General features: G+C 43.6%; 1 protein-coding gene across 8 annotated transcripts in view; it reads right to left on the reverse strand.

The window, feature by feature from the left end:
• The window catches only part of XRCC4 (X-ray repair cross complementing 4), a 333,742-nt gene that overhangs the window by 242,453 nt on the left and 69,675 nt on the right, over positions 1-21,614 (reverse strand). The window lies entirely within an intron of this gene.

Genomic DNA, 21,614 nt, shown 5'->3' on the forward strand with positions numbered 1-21,614 from the left:
ATTCTTTGCCTTCTCCATAATGGTATGTGAGTAGTGGTTCTCAGTAATGGATCTATCACAGATCCCTTTGATGTTAAGACAGTAGTTAAGCAAGGCTGCATCATCATTCCAACACTCTTCTTTTACTGTGATGCTACATCTGACCAGCAACAAGTTTCCAGTCAGAGTGGAGCTAAACTGCCAAATGTTTAAGCTGCTTAATCTCAATCAACTCCAAGACAAAACCAAGACTACCCCAACCTCAATCATCGAGCTCCAGTACACTTATGATGCTGTAGTGTGTGCTCACTCAGAAGCAAACATTCAGGCAATTATCAACGCTGTTACTGACGCATGCAAGAGAATAGAACTGACACTTAACATTCAGAAGACTAAGGTCCTCCATCAACAAGCTCTTCATGAGAAGTTCCCAACTCAGTAATTCAGATTTATGGTGAGACTCTGGAGAATGCTATTTCCTGTATCTCGAAATCCATCTCTCGCAGAAATCCAATAGCACCTTAAAAGTGAAAGAGCAGTCATTGAATACCTGAGGAAACAGGTGTTTGAAGACTGCAACATAAGATCCAAAACCAAGCTCACGGTTTATCAAGCAGCTGTGATCCCCACCATACTGTATGGAGCTGAGACATGGACAATGTACAGGAGACGCCTCAAGTAGCTGGGTGTATACCATCAATGCTGCCTGTGGAAGATCCTTCAAATCTAATGGGAAGATAGGTGCACCAACATTAGCACCTTCTCGCAAGTAAACACCACAAGCATCGAGGCAATGATCATCTGATGTCAACTTTGCTGGGCTGGCTACATTGAAGTGACGTGAAGTGTCCAACTTCAGTCCCGAAGCAAGTTTTATTCTCCCATCTCAATCAGGGTGTATGCTCAAGAGGAGAGCAGAGAAAGCTAAAGCTCTTCAAGAATGCCCTCAAGGCCAACTTGAAAAAATGTAACCTCAACATCAACTTGTGGAAAACTATCGTCCAAAACTGCCTCAAATGGACGAAGAGTCTCCTGCAAGAATCTGAGTACTTTGAAACTTTACGATGACAACGGGAGACAGAAAAGCGGGAGCAGCAGAAACAGCATGTGGTAAACTGAATCAAGAATCCAGAGCCCCCCACATCGCACAGAAACACATGCCCAGGTTGCAACAGTCTGTAGATCCCAGAATCTGTGGGCCTACAAAGCCATCTTCTGACCCACAGGTAAAAGCAATCAAGGAAGAGAACCACTTCTCAACTGCAAGGGATTGCCAATGATAGTTGAATGGGAGGCCTGAACTACCCTCAAAGGCTAGGGACAGAAATTGCACATAAATTGGTATAAGTTATCAGAAACTGGTTCAAATCTGTAACATAACAGAATTTCAGTGCACATAAACCGCTTTCAAAATAGCGAAAACCAGTTTAAGGTAAACCTGGACGCATGTAGTATCAGACTTAACTGATTTAAGTTAAATAGGTTTATTGAACTTCTGTCCCAGATCCCTTTCAGATTCAACTTACAGTCCCCCAGTCTCCCAGGATGCTTTGTGCCTCCCCCACAAGCCAACCAGTATAGATTGAAGGCAGTTCCCCAAATATAAGAAGCTTGCTCAATGAAAAGACTTAAAAAAAAAATCAGTAGTACTCAGCCATTTATTCTATGCTGGCACACTGAATCCCTGCCTGACTAACATAGCTATGCCATAAAAACATATAAGCATAGACCCAGAGACCAGGACTAACAGTATAATTTTTTTAAGATCCAGCTTTGCATGGGCACTTTTTAAAACAGCTGAACCTTGCTTACATTGGGTTTAACTTTGGCCAACCCACTCCATAGAAGCCAGATTTTAAACTAATCCTAAAACAACCATACTGATTTTTATAGCAGTTAACTAAATTACCTTTCAATCTAACACATTTAAATTGGTGTAACTCCAATTTCAATGCATAAAAAGCTCTCTGCATGTACGACTGCTTACCTCTACTTACTCCTGAAGCACAGCGCCAGCTTAGGAAAAGCAATATGGACTTGGAAAGAAAGGCAAGAGCACAAACCAGCCAGCTTGACTAGGACAAGCTGTTTCACTGCTTGCATACCCTGTTGAGCTGAACAAACCCATTGAAGTAGGCACAAGGTTAGTGGCTAGAAAATGGTATTTAGAAGTTTGCTTTTGGGAATTGGCTTATAGGTAAAGTGGATATGCATTAGAATAATGGTCCAGGGCAACAGCAAAGGTTAGTTGATTTCTAAATGACTATTTCTGAACATTTCCTCAAGGCCCACGGTGTCTGACAGGCAAGCAATGAGCAGACACACAGGCTGGAAAATTAAAGACATGTACCACACTTTTCCATAACATGAGATAAGAATGTAGCAAGAAACATTTTTGTCTGCCCCCACCCCACCCCCCCAAATGTGAAGCTTCTCCATATGGCAAAAGCCCCTCTTTTAGTATTTGCCCCCTTTTGGGGATGCTTTCTCTTTCCTACCTTTTCTTCCTTCCTCTCTCTCTTTATTATATCATCATTATTTTTATATAAGGTGTATTTGTAGTGAAAATAGAGCTTGTAGATGCTTCTACAAATGTACTTTACGTTTAAAATTAAGTTGTACCATGTAACAATGTTAGCAAGAACAGGAATCTCTGTATGGAGCAAGTCCCTGAATGAATCATGGTTGACTGTATAAAATAGTAGCTAGTCTGGATAAGCATGTTAACGAGCGGCAATTAACACCTACAAAATCAGAGACCAAGGAGAAGAAAGAATTAATAAAGAACCAGGAATTCCCAGAAACTTCATTGTTAAAGGTATGGAAGCCCCTGTTTGAACTAATCAATGCTGGAAACAGACCCTTGGGGCTGAAATACCCCCTGATCAACCACTTCCAGAGCTCTAATCATTATGACCGTGAATCAATTAAAATTCATCAACGGACTCCTGAGACTGCATGTACGTGCAGACATGACCCCTGAAGCTGACAGCTGCCATCCAGCAGCTACCAAGAGAGACATCTCTCAAGGTCAATGACCCCTGGATTGGGTAAACCCAAGAATTGGAAAGTCACCAAAGTCTGTCAGAGAGGGATAAAAGGCAGTGAAGAATGACCCCCAAGGGCATACTCTCTGACCTGACCAGCACCCAGCCTGTCCAGCCAGAAGGACGAGGTGGCGACCCCCTTCTGAAGCAACATTGCACTGAAAGAAGCCTCGACTGGCCATTGACGGCAGACTCCAGCACTTGGCGAAAGATATATCTTGACACCAGTGCTTAGCATTCAGTGTGCATATGTGCATGAATGTGTGTGTTTGAGGGGATCAGCACCAAAGTTTATGGTCTGACTTTTGCATCCACCAAATAAACTAGAATTTTATGATGATCCTGTGAGTTGGTGCTTTGTAGCCAACAAGGTGGCACCAGGTCACAGTGCCCAAGCGCAGAAACCTTGTTATTTCTGGTTTTGGGGGAACAGACCAAATTAGGAGGACACTGGGAAAGCTCAAATTAGGATGTGTGGATGTGAAGAGTTTGTGAAACAAAGGAATACACTGACCGGACAGAATGTGGACAGTATGAGGACCACATAAGGACTAACCAGTGATGCCCACAGATGAAGAGTCATAAGAAGGGAAAAAGAATACAAAAGAAGGGATTTCAGAGCAGCAAAGGGTCCTGGAGAGGGGAACCCAAGGTCACCATGGACAGAGGGAACACCACCTTTGGCTTTCAACCTCCACACTGCTGACATCTGACATTCAAGAAAGAACCTCAGAGTGAAGCTTGTGTACTGGCCAGACGTATCTTGACTCTGCAGCACTAAGGTTGGTAGATATAGAACTGTTTGCATTATTCTTATCTGCTATCACTGTGTATCAATAAAAGTTGCCTATTATCGAATGGAAAGGTCATGTTTGGACTGAGGGTTTGTGTTCACCTGGAACAAGGTATCTGGGTCATAAATCCAGTGCCAACAAAGGTGAGGTAAAAAATAGTAAGGATATAACCCCACAGGGAAATAAAATGTTCTTGCAGAACAATGTTCATATTAATTAACACAACTGAAGTACTTATCCAATCACAAAACCTTGAAAAAGATGTTGTGCCTACTTGCTCACAAATGCCAGCCTTCAATTCAGCCAAAATCAGGAATTTTTAAAATTCTAATGATTGTGTCCTTCTGCACCGAGTAACAGTGAATAGAGAAGGCTAAATGTAAGAATAGATCTAAAACATACTAGAAAATTTAAAATAATTTAACAAGATCTGAGTAAAGACAAATGCAAATAAGTATAATGTAACTGCAGCTCCAATGGCCATTAGCTGGTAAAGAATTGTACAACATAACTCCATGGATTTATGACTTAGCTACCCATCATAGGTTACCTAATATTTTATATTAGCTATTAACATTTTAATGTTATAGTAGGGAACCAGAAGAAACATTAAAAATCAGAGGAGAGAGAAATACATTTTTGTGTATTTCCAAATTTTTCCTCCAGAACAATCAGCAAGGCCAGGCTGAGTGAAATTTCACAGCAGGGGAGAATCTTATAAAATCATAGAAACGTAGGGCTGAAAGGAATTTCAGGAAGTCATCTAGCCTATTCCAAGCAAAATAAATGAACAACCCTCTGACACAGCTACCAGGCACAGTGCCCAAAAACAAGAACTTAACTTGCCATGGGTGAAGGAGGGAGATACGAGGACTGTCAATGTTCTGACACTGCATGGACAGGAAGTTTGTTAAAACATATTTGAGAGATTCAAGGAAAAGAACTATGGTCCCCATTAGAGGAAGGCAAACCCCTCCACCCCTTGTTTTTGCCAGTTTGACTATGGGGCAAAAATTCCTTCCTGATACCAGATGTGATATTGGTCTGACCCTGAGCAAGAAGTAACACTCTCTAGTGAGGAACTTCTGGGTTTAAGTCCCAGCAGGAACATTGGCATGTCCACAGATTTTATTGCATCCAACTCCAGTGTTTCTAAAGAAGGTGAAAAAAACAAACCCCAGGGGCTTCTTTCATGGAAAAGAAACCAAACAAACAAAAAAACAAACTTTCCAGCTTAATGTGGTAAACAGCAAAACCCAGAACCATGGGAGAAAACAATGCCCCCCACCCCCTTCCCCAACTCTGCACAGCATCCTGAAAATTACAAACAAATCCACACATAAACCCCCTACATGGAAAGCCATTCTGTCATTCTCTCCCCTACATAAGTTTGTCCTAGGTCCTCACTGATGTTTGATAATTAGGAACCTACCCAAATCAAGAAGGCAGATGGCCATGAGTGACTGATGCCTCCTGAATCTGGGGGGGCACCCGAAGAAGCTGCTGACAGTGGCAGCCCTGTCAGAGGGGGCACCAGCCCTACTGACAGCATCAGTGTTGGCCATCGGGGGGGGCACATGCACCCCTGTGCATCCCCTACCAGTCACCTAGTCAGGGGGCTGATTTCATGGGATTGTGGGGTCAGCCACCATTTTCACAGGGTTATTTCAGTGCCCCCCTCCATGCCTCTGATTGGTCAAAAGATCCCAGTGGCCCTGCCCCTCATCACTGATTGCTTGAGGGCTGTCCATTATACAGTTCCACCCTTTGCCACTGATTGACTGAGGAGCTGTCCATCATACATTCCTGCCTCTCACCACTGATTGGTGGAGAGGGCCAGGATGACAGAATAGGCAATCTTCTCAGCCAATCAGCAGTGAGGGCTGGCAGGTCCTCTTAGTGCTGGTAGTCCCTGCCCTACCTTCCCCCTCCCCAGCAAGCCACGTGGCCTAGTCACAGTGGCCATGAGAACTGCTGGATCCCACTGAAGAGCCACCATTTCATTTTTAGTAAGTTTTATTTTTTCCACGGATTTCATGGTCATTGACTGATTTCATGGACAATGCCCAATTTCATGATTTCTGTAAAATTACAAATCGAGTAGGTCCCTATTTATAACCAAGAGTGAAACAGTTTTATTCTCCAATTTCACAGAATCATAGAAAGTTAGGGTTGGAAGGGACCTCAGGAGGTCATCTAGTTCAACCCCCTGCTCAGGGCAGGATCATCCCCAACTAGATTGCTTTAAAAAAGGCATTTGACTCAGAATTATCCTGCTGACATAGAGCCATTGATTATTACCCTCTAAGCCTCATGCTTCAGCCAGTTTTCTATCCACCTTGCAGTCCATTCATCCAGCCTGTACTTCCATACCTTGCACTGCAAGAATGTTGTGGGAGACTGTGTCAAAAGCCTTGATAAAATCAAGGTATACCACATTCACTGGTCTTCCCACATCCACAGAGCCAGTCATCTCATCATAAAAGGCAATTAGGTTGATCGGGCATAACTTGCCCTTGTTGAATCTATGTGGACTTTTCTTAATCACCTTCTCCTGCAAGTGCTTAGAAATGGATTCCTTGAGGATCTGCTCCATGATTTTTCCACAGAGGTGACCAGTCTGTAGTTCCCTGGATCCTCTTTTTTCCCTTTCTTAAATATGGGCACTATGTCTGCCCTTTTCCAACCACCTCTCTGGATCACCATGAGCTTTCAAAGATGATGGCCAATGGCTCTGCAATCTCATCAGCCAACTGCCTCAGTACCCTCAAGTGCATCCCATCTGGCCCCATGGACTTGTATATGTCTAGCTTTTCTAAATAATCCCTAAACTGTTCTTTAGCCTCTGTTGGCTGCTCACCTCCTCCCCAAACTGTGCTACCTGGTGCAATCATCTATACCTGCTCTGAGCTACAGAGCTCTTCTCATTATCACCAAGTGATGCATAATTAAGCTTCCAAGTATTGCTCTTCTCAGCATACTCTAGGCATTGCTACTCCTACATTAGCCCTGACCAATACTTATCCAACCGCAAAACCCACAAATCCAAAACCTCCAATAAAGGAGATTCTACAACCTCCTTTGGCAGTCTATTCTGCTGGGTAACTGTTCTAACAGTGAAGAAGTTTATCCTGATATCCAATCTAAACATGTTTTGCTACAATTTCAAAACATTGCTACACATCCTACTTACTCTCTAGGGCAAGGGAGAAAAGGAGTTATCTTTCTTCTTTATGGGAGCCCTTCAAATATTTGAAAACTGCTATCATGTCCCACTCTTAATCACCTTTCCTGAAACATGAACATACCTGTTTCTGTCAAACTCTCCTTGTATGGCTTGTCTTCTAAGTCCTTAATCATTTTATCACCCACCTTTAGACCCTTTAACTTTTCCATGTTCTTTTTTCAAATGTGGAGCCCAGAACTGCGAACAGCATTCTAGATGAGGCCTAACCACTGCTGAATAAAGTGACACTATCATTTCCCATGTCTTACACCTCATACTCCTTCATGCAGCCCAAGCTTGTATGCACTGCAGACTTTTGTTGAATCTGTGATTCATCAAGATTTCTTCCTGTTATCTCAAGCCAAGCTTTCTAATCTATCAAGAACTATAATCCTGAATTGTACTCCTGTCCTCTAGCATGTTTGCAATCCTTCTCAGTTTCATGTCATCTGCAAATCTGCTCATGAAGCTCTCTATTCCAGCATCCAAACTGCTAATAAATACATTGAAAAATTCAAAATCCAAGAACACCTCCCCCATCTCCATCCCCCATGACACTCCACTAAAAGTATTCTGTAATTCCAACATGGATCCTCTTACAATTATCTTTTCTTACAGCTATTAAGCCAACTGTCTAGCTAACATGTAGTTTTGTCTATACCACATTTTCCCCATTTGTTTATGAGAATGTCATGAGATTTTGTAAAGTCTCAGAGAAGACAAAGAGCACTATGGCAACTAATTATGATCAACTGCCCAAATAGTATTTTTTTTAAAGGAGACAAAGTTTGTCCCTACTTGGCTGCTCATGATCAGCATTTCTATCTCAAGATGTATACAAATGGACTGCTTTATAATTTGCTCCAGGAACTTTTTGGGTATTGAAGTCAGGCTGTAATTACCTAGATACTTCTTTTTGCATTTTTTAAGGAGAAGCAGTCTTCTGGTACCTTGCCTGTTTCCCTCAACTTGATAAATATAATTGCACCAGTTTCTATCTACCCACCTTTCTTGCATATAGCAGCAGTGGCACATGCCCAGCCACCTGCCTGGCACACCATGCTACTCTGTATCCCTGCCAGACTCCCCTCTAGGACTTGTGACCAACCAGTTTGGACCAGACTATGGGAGCTAGGACTGTCCTGGTTTGTCTGGGATGTATGGTCACCCTAATTCTGAGCCAAATGCCTTTTTTAAGTCAATGAAGTACTTGAACATTTTCCTGTCAACTCTATACTTTTCTGTTATCCGTTTCAAAGAGAGAATTTGCTGTACCACCCTTCTGTCTTTGCAGAAAATGGCCTGCTCCTCACTTAGCTGTTCTATACTTTGAACCTTTTCAAAATAAATCTTGAACAGGACTTTGCTCAAGTGGGTAATTAGTGAGATCATACTGCAATTTGTACAATTCTTTAGCTCTGGATAGACTTTCCACACTCTTAAGTTACCTTTATTTCTTTCGAGATACTTTTGCCCAGTATATGCAAAAGCCTACCTAGATCACCATTTTGTTTTTGGCTGGCATTCTATCCATGCCTGAGTTCTTGTCTTTCTACATCTCCCCGATTACTTTCTCAGCCTCTTCTAGCAAGATCGGCTGCAGCTATGCTTTCCTGGTCTTTGGGCCCACAGTGGCTCCAATCCCTCCTTAGATCTCTTTTCATTGCCTTCTTACCTGAGCCTTATCTGCAGTCTTCGTGGTGTACATGGCTGGCCTTCGCAGTTTGTACTTCTCATAGAGTTGCTTCAAGTAGAGCTTGATTTTGCAGAGGATAAGCTTACAATCCAAAGTGATGGTTGCTCTAGGCAAATTCCAGCTCTTAGATATAGCACTTACTTATCAATTAGTTTTCAGGAGACACTCATCAGTACACTTTTCACTTAGTCAGTGACTGACACTTCAGAATGGATAGACTTTGAAGAGCACAAAAAGCTGGAACTTTAAGAACTGGAACTTTAAGAACTGTTTTGGCATACTGGCAAATTATCCCTGCTGATGAATGAATGACATTACAAGCCTCTTGGAAATCATGTGACAAGCAAAGAAAAGATGCCAGACAGCAGGCTCATATTTTCAAGTGACAACACAAAATATGAAAAAGGCATCAGTATGATTCTAACACGAGGGCTAGAAGAACACTGATCAGCTACAACAGTCAACACAAAGACCATCACAGCTCACTTCAGGGGTCAATTCTTTAATCTCATCATGATTCAGGTCTTCTCTTCCAGAGTAGGAATGCTTTAAAAATTAGAAGAAATCAAATGACTATGTCAAGAAGTGACTACAAAACAACCCTATTGAAAGACATTTTTGTGGTAACTGATGACCACAAGTATAGAAGAGAACACTACATGGGAAAGTGTCATGGGGAAGTTGGCCTATAGAATCAGAAGTGAATGGTGTGAATGACTGCTACATTGTAAGAAACTACCTAGCTTCTGTGCATGTAATGCAAGGTAAACAAATCATGGTATTATAGAGCAGTAGATCTCAACTGTTTTTTTAGACTCAAGGCTCCCCTCCCTATCTTTTGTGAATTGAGTGACATCCCATTTCAAAAGATACATTTATTTATTATAGTGCTTACTTGCTTGAGCAGGGGCTGGGAAGGAAGAGGAGGAGCAGCTGGCAGCAAAGTGAATGTCGGGAGAAGGACCACCTCCATGTATCTCATTTATCTCCTCTCTCCCAGCAGCACCCTTTAAAGGTTGTCATGGCACTCTAGTTGAGAATCACTATTATAGAGGATGTATTTACTGTTGTTTTACTACACTAAGTTGATTCACGAGGAATTCTTACACTCACATTTTGCCATTTTTTGTAATATATCCCTGTCAAAATGTACATGTAAACATTTCAAATGATTTTTTATATTATTTTCCCTCAAAAGAGGGTACTACCAAAAGGAATTCAATGAGTTTAAGCTTTATCTCAAAGTTTTCCTGATAGCAAAATAACTAATGGATATAACATCAGGTAATAACCCTTTTTGTACAAGAGAATGTCCTGAAATTCTCTTAAGTCTTTGAAAATACATTTATATTTTAATATAAACTGTATTTTTAAAGTTGAAATAAGCAGTAAATAAAAGTAGTAAGCCATTAAAGTAAACCCTTCGGAATAGATCTACCACAGATGTGAGCAGGAACTAGACAGATCTAATACTGTTCTGAATTTGTATTTCTCTGCTCAGAAAGTTACAGACCACTAAAGTGATACCAAAAGAAAAGCTTTAAAAAGTAGAGGCAAAGATTTTTTTGGTCATAGCAATATACTACAACCCTTCTAAAAGTTAGAAATATGTTCAAAATATTTTATCTTACTCTCCACTGAATGTAAGCACTGAACAATAATTAGTTCAAATAAAAGCAATCCCATATTTGAAAATAATGTATATCAGAGTATTAACTAAAAGGATGAAAAACTTCTGACACCTCAGTGATAAACACATTTTACATAATCCCACAAGAAGATTGCACCAGGAACACATGTGCTTCACCTTCCATTTGTCATAGTTTCATAGTTGCTAGGGTCAGGAGGGACCTGAACAGATCATCTAGCCTGACCCCTTGCCACAGGCAGGAATGAATGCTGGGTTCACAAGTCCCCAGACAGGTGATCATCTAACCTCTTTCTGAATTTGCCCAAGACAGGTGCAAGGACCACTTCCCTAGGAAGTTGGTTCCAGATTCTGGCCACCCTAACTGTAAAATATTGCTTCCTGATTTCTAACCTAAGCCTATTCTTCATCAGCTTATTACCATTGTTCTTTGTCACCCCAGGTGGTGCTGGGGAGAAAAGGGCTCTAACCTATTTGCTGATGATCTCTCCTGATGAGTTTGTAGGCAACCACCAGGTCCCCCCTCCTCTTGCCAAGGCTGAACAGGTTCAGGTCCCTCAGTCTCTCCTCGTAGGGCCTGTCCTGCTGCCCTATCACCGAACGGGTGGCCCTCCTCTGAACTCTCTCCAGGTTGGCCACATCCTTTTTAAAGTGTGGCACCCAGTACCGGATGCAGTACTCCAATTGTGGCAGGCACCGTGCTGGCCCTGTCCTTGTCCCTGGTGGGCACCATAGAGGGGGAGTATCACCTCTCTGGACCGGCTTGAGATGCATCTTTGGATGCATCACAAGGTGTGGCTGGCCTTCCTGGCTGCAGTCTGGCATTGGCAGCTCATGTTCATCTTGGAGTCAATAATGACTCCAAGATCCCTTTCCGCCTGTGTGCTTTCAAGAGGGGAACTCCCCAGCCTGTATGTACACTGTGGATTCTTTCTCCCAAGGTGCAGCACCCTGCATTTATTTACGTTGAACCCCATCGTATTCTCATCTGCCCACTTTTGTATTCTGTCTAAATCTAGTTGAAGCCTCTCTCTCCCTTCAAGTGTGCCCACCTTGCCCCACATCTTAGTGTCATCAGCAACCTTGGACAATGTGCTTTCAACCCCCTTATCCAAGTCACTGATGAAGAAGTTAAACAGTGCGGGCCCGAGGACTGAGCCCTGGGGGACCCCACTGCTCACATCTTGCCAGGTTGAGTACGACCCATCCACCACTACTCTCTGGATGTGCCCCATCAGCCAGTCACTAAGCATGAATACTTTTGTGGGTCTATCCACAAGTTGCTGGGAATTATTATCAATAGATTTTAATAAAGAGAAACCCTTTATTCAGAGTTATTGCCATGTATATGGTGCTTTTACAATGGCTTGCAAGGGAAGTCACTAAGAATATTCTTGTTCACCATATAAGTAAAAAATTGAAGACAGAGGATTTAAGAATTTAGTATATTTTGCTTGCTGCTAACTGAAAACTCAATGAAATAATTTTCCTCAGATAAGGATATATTTCAAGAAACTAACAGCAAATCTAGTGACAGCTGATTTTATATACGACTACTCTATAGTGTTCTGTTTCTTGGAAACAAGGGAGCATGTAGGACCTGAGTGTAACTACTCCACCAGTCCTCCCTTGAAACAAGGTTATAATGTCCACTGCCAGCTAGACTATTTAAGGGTTAAATTATTTATACTTCAGTTATGGGGAAATTCCCATGAATTTAAATTTGTTTATAAATATCAGTAAAATCCTTGCCATATGGAAATGTATTCCTTTCAAATTTTTCATTCTTAATTACACTTGTAGCTGAAAAGAAAATGTACATTGTGAATTTATATTATTTTCCTAGAAAAGAATAACCTGAAGTTCAGATATGTTTTGATTCAACAATTGTGAGCTACGTTAAAACAACATAATCCTTCCTATTCAAATGCTTGGTAGCGGTGTTAATTCCACTTCTATTTATATACCTCATGGTTTTGTTACTTTTTAAAAAGAATACAAAGGATGTAATGGTGACTTGCATTTTATGGATTATTATATAGTCAATGGAAACTACTCATCGAATTCCAAACTCTGAATTGTGGGGTTGAACAATTCTTGCCACAGTTTGAAGACCACCACAGAGCAAACTACACTTGTTTTAACAAACCTAAAACGAATTATTATTAACTTGATCATGGATTAAAACCACAGTTTGTGCTGAAGGGGAGTGTGGAGAAGCTATTTAACATTTGGAGAATATGTTGTAGCGGTAACATATGCTACATCTGGAGCATATGCTAAAGGGGCAGCTTTGCCACCCTAAGAGGGAATGAAAATCTTTCAACTGTCTGAATGCTACTGAAACTTGTTAACAGAGGGGCTGCTGGAAATTCCTTCAGTTAAGGAGACTAGCACAACTAGCAGCTCCAGCTCTGTACAATGCTAAATTGCAGTTGATCTCTGCAAAAGGGACAGAAAGACTTCTTCCATCTTTTCCTGCTTTTATGCACATAAAGGAACAGCCACAATCTGACTCTGTGTTGTATAAAAGCCAATGTCTGACTGCATTCAGACAACACAGGACTAAAATTAATATCTGAAAGCAGGTAACTGATAAGTGGGTTGAAAAAGATACCCACATACAGAACAAGGTTTGGGATACATCTTTTTGCTAATTTAAAAAGAGCAGTAATTACACTGATTCTCATCCAGGATGCCATGGCACTCTGGGATGCCTTGAAATCCTTTCATGGATTTCACCCATGATTCACAAAATAAAGTCAGAGATTTCAAGTAGAAATTCATAGTGTTAAAAACATTCTGACCTGTTGTAGTCTTTCTGAGTTCTTTGCAACAGAAAAAATACACTATTACTTCTCTGTAGTCAAAAAATAAGTAAAAACTAAGAGCTGGCTTTGCCTCAAGTCTAATGAGGTTAAGAATTACTGAGTTAGTAGTTACCACACTAATATCTTTTAGCAGCTTTTGAAATTGCAGGACAGCCAAAAAACTATAGTCAGTACAATAAGATAGAATACTGAAAAGCTCAAAAGCCCACCCATCAATAGGCTGGTTTATGCTACTGAATAGAGAAAAAATGCATATGGGTACATGCACTAGATTCCAGATTCTTGGCAAACAGGCCTACCACTGAGCCAAATTTTTCTTCCAATAAGGCAATGAGACAGGGTCCCTGAAAAAGGCCTGGGAGTGAATACAGATGCATGAAAGAATCTGCACACAGAGCTCAACTCTGATCAAAATCTGTGGTCTCCAAAAATAAAGAGCAGAAATATTTTTGAAGGAACTAGTTCCAAAGAGGAAATAGACAGTCAAAAACCCAAAGGCAAAATAAATCCAATCGCTGTAGGTTTCTCTAAATTGTGTAGACTAGACCATTAATGAACCGAAGTCATGTTCACTCTTCTGCTGGCCAAAGGTAAGAGGCACAGGGCTGGCAAGAGGGTGGGGCAGGGACAACTGGTGCCTGGCAGAGCCTGGCTGCATAGTGTGGAAGCCCCCTCCACCTGTTGTGCATACCCTGGCTGAAGGGGGACCAGGGCAGAGGGGGGGCTGTTTTGCCCTCCACCAGCCACTCATGGCTGAGAGATAGGGGGCTGGCAAGGAAGCAGGGCTGGACCATTTGCTGCCCAGAAGGGTTGGGCTGCTTCAGGGGCTTCCTCCCCCTCCCCCTCCCCCACTCAGGCGTGGGCCAGGGCTGGGGCCAGGGCTAATCCATTCCCCACCCCACCTCAATCACCCTTTGTGCTGCTGCCAGCCAGACTGGGGAGCTGTTTCACCTCTAAAACAGCCCAGGGGCAGGGCCACCCAGCTCGACTGGAGCAGAGGCATAGGCAGTGGAAGTGGGGGAGCTAACTGGGCTTAGTCACCCCAAATGCAAAGCAGCTGCAGCAGGAGTGGGGAAGGGTGGCCACAGGCAGCAGTGTGGGAGGGATTGGGCCTGGGGCTGGGGGAGGGTCAGGCACTCAGGGAGGGGTGCAGGACTGACCCAGGGACAGGAAAGGGGATGGCGTTATTGTGATGCCCGCCAGGGCTGGGGCCGGTGCAGGGGTGGAGCCGGGGCCGGCATGGTGCAGCACCCACCATGGACAAGGACAGAGCCAGCACGGTGCCCGCCGGGGCTGGCACCAGCTGTGGGGTCAGGGTAGACCAGGGCCAGGTGCGGGACTTGGGTGAGCGCAGTACCTGCCAGGGCCAAGGCCAAGGACAGTGTGGCACCAGGGCTGGCACAAGGATGGTGCTGGGGCCAGGGCTGGCACAGTGACCACCAGGGCCAGAGCCCAGGCCAGGTCTGGCACAGCTCAGTGCAGCATCCACCGGGGCTGGGCGTGGGGTTGGGGTGAGCTCGGCACCCACCAGTTCCAAGGCTGGTGCAGGGATGTGGCTATCACGGAGCCTGCAAGGGCCACGGCTGGCTCGTGGCCACAGCCAGGACTGGGCAAGTGCCCACTGGGGACAGGGTCGATGCAACACCTGCTGGGAACGAGGCCCAGGTCAGGGACAGGGCCCAGGTTGGAGACAGTGCGGTGTGGTGCCCACCAAGGCCAGGAACAGGGCAGGTCCCTGGGACCAGCATGGCACTGGGAAACACCGCTCCCCTCCACAGTCCCCTACTATCCTCCTCAATGGTGGGGGAGGGGGCGCACACATGCACCCTCTGCCCCCCCAATTTTTCTGCCCCAAGTTCTTTTTCTTCCTCCTCTTATGAGCAGAGGTGAGCCCGTCCTGCAAGGGAAGGTTAGCAGGGGCCTGTAACACATCCTGGGATGCTGGTGTCAGGAGGGGATCTGGAACAGAAGCTTGATAGACCAGTCTAACCTAAAGTGATTCAATCTGATGCTACATCCATCCAGATCTATCCTAGACTGGGTTCCACCACTTTGTAAACAGTCTATGTGCACTGAACTTCTGTGCTGTTACAGATTTGGACCGGTTTCCGATCACCTATACTAGTTTATGTGTAATTTCTGTCCCGGGCCCAAGAGAGAATACCCCTGCCTCTACGAGTCTATACTCTGTCAAGCATAATCAGAAAGGCTTGGAAGTAGTAAATAATCACTCATTACAGGTCAGCTAAATTCTAAAAGGAAGAAAAATGAATGGATTTAACAACTTAAAATGAATTCCTAAAATAAGTTATATTTTATGTAGGATAAAATGTTTTGACACCCTATGTTATTTTTACAAGCGCCTGAATGTTACTTGGTTTTCTTACTCAGTCCAGTTTAGCCAGTTTGAATATACTGAATTGATAGCAGTAACATTCTTCCTTGACCTTTTCTTTTTTTCTTTTTTTAAAGAAATATTGTATTTACAAAAGCACTGTAGATGGCAAAGCCGCTCCTCATCATTCATCACAAAGGATCACAGAGTTTCACACCTGTAACTAAACATGTATTCCTTGGACTTCATTTATGGACATGCATATTTTCTGAGTGGTAATAAGGGCCTCAGGTCCTGGCCTCTAAGAGATGAATTAATATAAACCTTAAAATTTATTAGTAGTCTAATATTAGTCCTATCAACTGAGTAATAAATAATTACAATTAAGAAACTATTACAAAAAGTGAGAAATAAAAGTTTGTTATTTTGTAATATCAAAATAGGCACACAATAGGTCTGAACTATTTTCATGGATGTTACTTTTATGATAATGAGATCTCATTTTGTATATGGTGAAACTATTCTGATAGTTGAATCCTGTCCCGTGTGTAAGAGGCAAAAGGTAGCATCTGGTTCATGTACGCAACATAGCTGTTGGGTGATTCTTGGCTCCTTTCCATTTTTCTTGAACCCTTTAATATTTTCGGCTCTGCCCAAAATATATAGAAAGTATAGTTTAATATGGAAAAGGCTATTTTCTAGGATAGACCTAGTAGTGCCCTTCAAAAACTGGTTGCTCAGGGAGAACTGCGTTAGGGTAACAACCTTGTATGTATAATTCCAATTCTGGCATTCTACTTATTATGTAGACTGACTGATCTTTCTAGTCTTTCCATAATCATGGCCTTGATTAAAGCCCATTGTTCAGGAAGGGAAATACACGCATTTCCAGATGGCATAAATATGCTGCAGTGACTAAACAACATTTGATGAACACATGCAGCCCTGGCAGCTCACAAGAAAGAAACCTTTTTGTTAGTAATGTTATATAAATACTGTCTGACATCTGAGATAAATTATACCGATAGATTTACATCTACATGCATGTAAGTATCCTTAGGTTTAACCCATCCTAGCTCCTACCTCTAAATTATAAAATGGATTAGTACAAAGGATATTAAAAACCTATAACACAATAACAAGATTCATTTAATAAAGAGGAAAAAATAGTTGAGACAACATTTTGAACTTTTCCAACAGTAGTCTTTAGTTCTTGCCTGTTTCTGATCAAGCATTTTAAATTATTGGTTTACAACAAGGGTAGGGATCACCTGTTTTATGTTTCCTTTATGATGTTTTAACTTTACATATCTAAACTTGGAGAAATATTTTGAAAAGTCACCAAAAGTGACTTTTGCAGAAACTTCCCTTTGAACATGAGAGCAATGTGTTAAGTGTGTATGCTGGCCAATACCTGCAACAGCACGGAGGTAGCTCATCTTTTCACCAATGGTAAAAATTAAATTAGATAATTAGACTAATCAAATAACTTTGGACTCTACCTTGAGGTAATTTCATCCACAAACACAAATTCAAATTTCACATCTATGGCGATTCTTCGCTCTCTTTACACCAGATTTCTAGCTCTATGGCTAAACTAAAAACTTAACCCATCCCTCTGACGTTTTATAATGGGTGTTCAAACTCAACATAGTAAAAATAAGTTCCATTATCTTCTCCCAGAAATCTGCCCAAGTGTGCACATCCTTGATCAATGGAGACACCCATATCATTTGCCCATCACTTAACTTTAAACCTGCATGTCATCTTACACTTAAACTTCTTTCTAGGTCTTTGCAGGCAAAATTGTTGAATCTTCTGCACGGTATCTATGTGATACAGCTTTCCCAACTAGAATTCTTGTCTAGGCTCTTATTATTTTGTGTCTCAATTACTGCATGTTCCTCCCCTCTTGCCTTAAGAAATTCCTTCCAGTCCCATTCATATTTATTCAGAATGCTATTGCAAAAGCCATTCTGCTAATCTACCACTTTGACCAGGCTTCATTTCTCCCACTGCTCCATGCTAATCCTTTACTGGCTCCCTTTCTTTATCATCTCACGTAAGTTGCTTGTCTTCACATTCAAAGACCCTTGCGACCTATGCATGCCCTTCCTATCATCTCTGATTCAGCACTGACTTCTGCCTTTGAATAACTAAGAAGCCAATCTGTCTGTTGTCCTTCACATTTTGGAGGCACTCTCTTTAAATACCCTCATATCTACACCACTGTATTACCCCTTAACTCTGCCTTCCTATGATATCTACAAAACTCTTTACAATGGCTAGATTGCTGATGTACCAAGAGCACTACCTACCATAGTGACTAATAATGACTTATTGCTTCCTTGACGTTCCCATCAATCTGCATTTTTTAAAACTACGGTATTTTGGACCAATGACCATCTTTTGTGTTGTATTTGTACAGACCCTAGCAAAACGTGCTCCTCGTCTTTCAGCAGGGCCCAAGGGTGCTACGGATATCACAATTAATAAAATACCTCTATTTTCTCGCAGACAAAACACCCACAAATAAATCATGTGTCTTGTTTTTGGAAGGCAGAATGTAGAAAAAAAGATTTTTTTCTAAGAGCCATGGCTGACTATGTGACAGAGTAAGTCCTCTTGGGAATACAGCGCATCTAGGAAGTATGATACCAGCAGCTTCACCTAGATTGTTTCCTGAGTTGCCATAGTTCCTGGACACACTGGCTAAGTACAGACAGTCAAAAAGCCTGAGGCTGTCAATCTTTGCATGTTACTATAAGCTTTGTAGATTGAACTGACAAGCAAGTGAACATTCACTTCTGATTTCAGAAATGCAGCCACATGCCTACAGTGGCTCAGGCCAGAAGCTGGGGGGTACTAGAGCATGCCTCTCTGCTTGGCTGGAGCAAGCCCACCCATCTTGCAAGAGGCAGCTTGCAGGGGAGGTACAAGGTATCCTGGGATACTGGGGGACTGTGAGTTAACTTGAATCTGGAGGGGACTGGGACAGAAGTTCAATAAACCAATTTAACCTAAATCAGTTAAGTTGGATACTGTATCCATCCAGGTTTATCTTAAACCAGTTTTGGCCATTTTGAAAGTGGTTTATGTGCACTGAACTGCTGTTGTGTTACAGATTTAAACCAGTTTCCCATCACTTACACTGGTTTGTGTGTAATTCCTGTCCCTAGGCTCTGTTTTCAGGAAGACTTACTGTATGTCACACAAGGTTAGGCCCCAGACCAGAGGCGGGAAATTATTTCGACTGGAAGGCCGCTTAATAAGTTTTGGTAAGGCATCATGGGCCGCAAGGGTAGCCCTGCCCCTTGACAGGTGCCCCGCCCATGGTTGCCATCTTGCCCCTCACCTTTGCCACCAGAATTTTCTCCCCTTGCCCAGGAAGTACTCTTTTGTGGGTGGGGGGGTGTTGCTTGTATATTGTGTGTGGAGGGACAGGGTGTGTCAGTGGTTGGTAGATTGTGGGTATGGTGCAGGTGGGATGTGTGGGTGGAGATTTTTGGGGGGGGTTGAGGTATGGAGTGTGTGGGACTGTTGGGTGTGTGTGGGTATGGTGGGGGATGGAGTGGGGTATGGGATACATGTGTGTGGGGGATGTGGGGGGGATGGTGTGTGCGTGTGTGTGTGTGTGTGTGTAGATGGGGTGTGGAGGTTTGGGGGATGTGGCATGTGTGGTTGGAGTGTGAGGTGTGTGGGACTATTGAATGCGTGTGGATATGGTGGGGGGTGGGTATGTGAGGAGGCGTGGATGCATGTGTGGGGAGGTGTGGGTGGATGTGGGATGTGTGTGGGGGGTGGTGTGTGTGTGATTGAGATGTTGGGTGTGCAGGAGTGTGGGTATATGTGTGGATGTGGGTGGGATGTCTGGGGGGGGGTCTAGGTTGTTTGTGGGGGTATGGTGGGGTTTGTGGTTGTGGTGTGAGGCGTGTGAGACTGTGTTGTGTGTGTGGGTATGGTGGGGGGGGTGGTTTGGTTGGGTGTGCACCCAGCTTCCACCTGCCTGCTCTTTGTGACAGGGCTGAGCCTAGCCCCTCTGCAAGCAGGGGGAGGGGGACCAGCGCTGCCTGGCTGGCTTGCAGTGCACTGCAAAGGACAGCCAAGCAGCTACCACCAGCAGGCAGAAAGCTAAGCCCTGGGGTGGCGGAAGGGGCAGGAGGAGACAGGGAGCCAAGCCAGGCACTGCCGGCTCGCTTGGTCTGTCCCACACCTGCTCTGAGGGGCTGTAGGCGAGGCTGTGTTGGCTCCTGCTGCTCCCACCCTATGTACCTGTCCCATGCCTGCCCGGCAGGGCTTTGTGAGCAGCTGAACTCCTTCATTCTCCCACCTTCATCCACATGATCCCCTGCCCAGCCATACACATGCTGTACTTTCCCCTCCCTACCTGCTGCCCAGAGCACTGCAGCAGGGACAGGAGTTGTCACCGCTGGAAGCTGGGAGAGCAAAGCAGTCCCCTGGGCAGTGGCAGCAGCCCTGCCCGGAAGCTGTGCCTGCTGGACAAGGCTGGCACCCTCCAACGGGGGAGGCTAGGAACAAAGCAGGTGCTGTCCCAGGCAGGAGTGGGTGGGACTCAGCCCCATGCAGAGTACAGCAAGGGCAGCCACCAGCAGGGCCAGATACAAATAATTGGTAGCTGGCAGGCTGGATCCTGCCCATAAGCTGTATTTTTCCCATCCCTGCCCCAGATCCTTGCAAGGGCAGTAGCAAGACTGTTAGTTCTTTACTGTAAGTCAGGAGGTTTCAACCATTTTTAACAAGTGTACCCCTTTGGTCTAAAAGTTTCAGCTCATGTACCCCTTTATATTTTTCTGTTGTTTTTAAAGGTGGGGAGAATCAATATCCCCCATGGTGAGTGAGGGAGTGGGAAGGGCACTGAATATGAGGAGGGAGAAAAAATTATTTGGGGGGGAGGGGCTGAGCGCATGCATGTACACACACACCCCCTGCAGGTAAGTCTGTGGGGGAAGGGGTGGGAGAAGGTGAAAGGGTTGGGGGGTACAGATCGAGGACCCTGCAGTGAGGGAGGGAGTGGGGCACAGGCAGGAGCAGGGGCTGGGGGGAGTGGGGCCCAACTGGGGCACCACTCCCCCCAGGCCCTGCTCCTTCCTTCACCGCAGGGGCCTTGATCTGCTTCCCCCCCCCCCCCCCCCCACTGCCACTGCCCTGCTTGGCCATGCACTGCGCTGCTTTCCCATGGTAGGTCGTGGATCTGTGGGTTGCTGATGGGCTTTGCTGAAAGAGCTAAGGCTGAGAGAGCATAACATAAGATTGTGCCATCTTGAGAGCTCCATGGCATGTACTGTCTCTTCCAACTTGTTTTTTTCCAAGAAAGTAAAAAGCTTCCCCACTTAACACATGGACCCCGGTTTTGGGGGGCTCATTTTTGGAGTAAAGGAGAGGGTTGTATGTGAGAAAATAATATATTACTTTATCTGATTTTTTTCATAATTAAACATTTCTGTTCAGAGAGTTTCTATTTTCTCCTATGCTGAAAGCCATATAAACTACACCTGAACCCTTTGGGAAAAAATGGAAACGACTGCAACAACAAAAATCCACAAAACAAAAAAAACTCCCGACATTAGAATTTATGTGGATCATAGCCTGGAAAAGGAAAGCAAATTCACATTTTATACACTAAATTTTTTTGCAATGTAAGTCTCACAATACCAACATCTACATTTTAGATCTCTAAAACTGACCACATGTGTAAGGGGCTTATGAAAGTTGCTACAGCGTAGCATTCACTTAACTTGGTATTCTTTTACCCTCAAAACAGTAGATTCTTCCAGTTGTCATGGATCCTGCTTTTATTTTAGAAGATCCAAGAATCGGGTTGTGGTTTAGTTAAGATAAAAGTAATCAGCCCAACATAACATTAATTGACTAGAACATCTTCAGAAAGTGGAATCTGTTTGGATATTTGCAGTGTAAATTAAGGATGACCCTTAGCTGTAATAATCTGCACTGTTTAGCATTCGCATCTGTTAGATCACTAGGGAACTATCTGGCTCCATGTATATTTTTTTACATCTGTCAGCTAAATCAGAATTCC

The sequence above is a fragment of the Alligator mississippiensis genome, chromosome 3, assembly GCF_030867095.1.
Source record: "Alligator mississippiensis isolate rAllMis1 chromosome 3, rAllMis1, whole genome shotgun sequence".
In the NCBI taxonomy this organism is placed as follows: domain Eukaryota; kingdom Metazoa; phylum Chordata; order Crocodylia; family Alligatoridae; genus Alligator; species Alligator mississippiensis.